The 3,419-nt window shown below is 44.8% G+C and overlaps 1 pseudogene; it reads left to right on the top strand.

Annotated features, from left to right (window-relative positions):
* The first annotated feature begins 245 nt into the window (after positions 1–245).
* On the top strand, positions 246–2,428 carry LOC108522169 (sodium- and chloride-dependent taurine transporter pseudogene; annotated as a pseudogene).
* The last annotated feature ends 991 nt before the right edge of the window (positions 2,429–3,419 follow it).

Here is a 3,419-nt window from a genome sequence, read left to right on the forward strand (position 1 = left end):
GGGTGAAGTACCATCCAAAGTAGCTATTAATGCTAATTTCTATATCTCATTATTTATTTTTGTGTGTTTTCTTAGGGAAGGGAAAAAATTACGTAAACACAGACAGACCCCTTCCTTTTTTTGTATCACTATCCATGCGTATATCAAAACCTTTTCTACCAACACATTCTGGCTGAGCAACTTTGGTTAAGTTGCTTAACGTCTCTAAGCCTTAGTTCCTCATCTCCATGTGGGAAAGCGAGGAGATGGTCACCAAGGAGAAGCTGCAGTGTCTGAAAGATTTCCACAAGGACATCCTGAAGCCCTCGCTGGGGAAGAGTCCGAGCGCGGTCTGAGGACAAGCCCCATGGAAAACCTCCGCAGAGGCAGCAGTGGTCCAGCAAGATCGATTTGGTGATCTCCGTGGCTGGCGGCTTCGTGGGCCTGGGCAACACTTGGCGCTTCCCGTAACTCTGCTACAAGAACGACAAGGCGAATTTCTCATACTTTACTATTTTGGAGCGGCCTGCCTGTATTTTTCTTGGAGATCATCACAGGCCAGTACACCTCTGAAGGGGGCATTACCTACTGGAAAAGATCTGGCCTTCGTTCTCTGGCATCGGCTATGCTTCCATCGTAATTGTGTCCCTCCCGAATGTCCACTACATCGTCATCCTGGCCTAGGCCACATACTACCTGCTCTAGTCCTTCCAGAAGGAGCTGCCCAGGGCACACTGCAACCGCGGTTGGAACACGCCCCACTGCATGGAGGACACCACATGCACGAATGAGAGTGTCTGGATCACCATCAACTCCACCAACCTTACCTCCCTGTCGTCGAGTTCTGGGGGCACAACGTGCTGAGCTTGTCCCCTGGAATCGACCATCCGGGCTCTTCCTTTCTTTTTTTTTTTTTTTTTTTTTTTTTGAGACGGAGTCTCGCTCTGTCGCCCGGGCTGGAGTGCAGTGGCCGAATCTCAGCTCACTGCAAGATCCGCCTCCCGGGTTTACGCCATTCTCCTGCCTCAGTCTCCCAAGTAGCTGGGACTACAGGCGCCCGCCAACTCGCCCGGCTAGTTTTTTTTTTGTATTTTTAGTAGAGACGGGGTTTCGCCGTGTTAGCTAGGTTGGTCTCGATCTCCTGACCTCGCGGTCCACCCGTCTTGGCCTCCCAAAGTGCTGGCATTACAGGCTTGAGCCACCGCGCCCGGCCCCGGGCTCTTTCAAATGGGACCTCTCTCTCTGCCTTCTCTTCGTCTGGCTGGCCTGTTTCCTCTGCATCTGGAAGGACATCAGGTTCACCCAGAAGGTCGTCTACTTCACAGCCACGTTCCAATTCGCCATGCTCCTCATGTAGCTGGTCCGAGGGCTGACGCTGCCCAACATGGGTGCAGGCATCAATTTCTATCTGTGTGCTGACCTCACCTGCCTCGAGGGCCCACAGGTGTGGATTGACGCGACGACCCGGATATTCTTCTACGCCATCTGCCTGGGGGCCGTGACCTCGCTAAGGAGCTACAACAAGTACAAGTGCAACTCTTCCAGGGACTGCATGCTGCTGGAATGCCTGAACAGCGGCACCAGTCTTTGTGTCTGGCTTCGCAATTTTTTCTATCTGGACTTCATGGCGCCAGAGCAAGGGTTGGACACTGCTGATGTGTATGAGGCAGGCCTGGCCTGGTCTTCATTGCCTACCCCAAAGCTGTGACTATGATGCTGCTGCCACGTTTTCGGTACCCCCGCCAACTTTTTTTTTTTTTTTTTTTTGTTATGCTTCTCTTGCTTGGACTGGATGACCAGCTTGTTGAAGTCGAAGGGCAGATCACGTCCTTGGTTGATCTTTACCATCCTTCCTAAGGAAGGGTTACCGTCGGAAAATCTGCACTGCCTTCATGAGTAGCATCAGTTACCTGCTGGGCTGACAGTGGCAACGGAGGTTGGCATGTATGTCTTTGACTACTATGTAGCTAGCGGTGTGTGCCTTTTGGGGGCTGCATTCTTTGACTATATAGTTATTGCCTGGATATATGGTGTTAATAACGTGTATGACAGTATTGAGAACATGATCGGCTATCGGGCCGGGCCCTGGATGAAGTACAGCTGGGCTATGGTCACTCCATTTCTCTGTGTTGGATGTTTTAGCTTCTCGAATGTCAAGTACATACCCCTAATTTACAACGAAACCTACGTGTGCCCCAAGTGGGCCATCAGGCTGGACTGGAGCCTGGCCCTTTCCTCCAGGATGTGGGTTCCCTTGGTCATCGTCATTCGCCTCTGCCAGGCCGAGGGACTGTTCCTCATGAGAGTCAAATAACTGCTGACCCTGAGGAAACCCAACCGCAGGGCTGTGGAGCGCGAGAGAGCCACACCAGACAGCTCTCCCACCGTCATGAGCAGTGCTCTCATTAAACCGATCCACATCATTGGGGGTAGGAAATTTTTTCTTTAAACCACTATTCTCTGGGTTCTTGTTTCTCCGCTTCATTGTTTTAGAGTTTGCCTTTCACATTAAATTATTTACCCAAGTATGTGGGGACTTTTTATTTCTTTTCTTTGCAAGAATTATTTTTTTCAGTACACAATTTGTAACAGAAAATTTGAAACATACACAAACTAAAGGTACTATAATGATCAGTATGTATTCAATATTTTGGTCAATCTTTCTTATATCTATATCTGTATATAGATACATAGGTACATGGTTTTGCTAGATTATTTGAAAGCAAATCTTATTTGAAGAGACATATCTTGTCTCTTCACCCAATGGTAATTTGGTATGCTTAATTAACTTTAATATTTTGATTTTACATTATCACCATGTCATTAATAACTCAACAATATTCATTACATTTTAATAATATCTTATACCCAGCCAAAATTTAAATGTTTCTTATTGTTCTAAACGTTATTTTAATTTTGCTTGCTTGAATTAGGATGCAAAGTTAACACATTGCATATTTGTTTACTTATTTTTAAAGAGGGAGTCATAATTTGGTACTATGTCATAAATAAAAAGTCAATAGGAATAATTGAGTTACTAGTTTTCAATATTGACAATTTGATGATTATATTTCTTTTGAAGTCATATAACTTTATGGTTGGATACATTGAGGGAGTTTATTTTCGCCTACCCATCAGTGTGTGTATGGATCTCTTCAGCAACATATCCAAAAAAATATAATCACACTTCTGCTTAAACAATTCCAGGGACAAGAATTTCACCATTTCCAAAGTAGTCAATCACAGCATTTGATATGTTGAATCATTAGACTTTATCTTCATTTGGAAAAAAATAATTCCACATGGAATACATTGTTACTCTTCAATGATATATAGGATTATATATATGCTGATTCTACTAATTCTACATGAAATACTGCATATTATTTTTTAAATATTCAGACTTTATGTTTTAGAGCAGTTTTATGTATCACCTCCCT

The sequence above is a fragment of the Rhinopithecus bieti genome, unplaced genomic scaffold (assembly GCF_001698545.2).
Source record: "Rhinopithecus bieti isolate Rb0 unplaced genomic scaffold, ASM169854v2 scaffold_63725, whole genome shotgun sequence".
NCBI lineage: Eukaryota > Metazoa > Chordata > Mammalia > Primates > Cercopithecidae > Rhinopithecus > Rhinopithecus bieti.